The following is a 353-nucleotide window of genomic DNA, read 5'->3' as shown; positions in this document are numbered from 1 at the left end:
ACCCGGGCCGCCGCCGGCGCTTGTTCTGGGCGCCCTCGCGTGCGAGAAACCGGGGCGCAGAGCGACCCCGCAACTCCTGAACCGCGCGGCCTCCCCCGGAGAGGGTGGGCCGGGGAGCTGGGGGGCTAGGGGCTGCGCTTATGGACCCGCGCGCCCTGACACCGGGGACGCTAGTCCCACGACCGCGCGGGAGGCGACCAGCACTGCGCATCGCCAACGCCTTTCGCCCTTAAAAGAGGGACCAGGGCTCGAGACTCCTCCCCCTCCCGGCGGCCGGCGGGCGGGGCGCCCTGACTAATCATTCATTCACCGGCCAAGGAGGGCGGGCCCCGGCCGTCCGCCCCGCCCCGGCT

Source organism: Dipodomys ordii, unplaced genomic scaffold, assembly GCF_000151885.1.
Source record: "Dipodomys ordii isolate 6190 unplaced genomic scaffold, Dord_2.0 Scaffold205, whole genome shotgun sequence".
NCBI lineage: Eukaryota > Metazoa > Chordata > Mammalia > Rodentia > Heteromyidae > Dipodomys > Dipodomys ordii.
Note: the sequence above shows the minus strand (reverse complement) of the source record.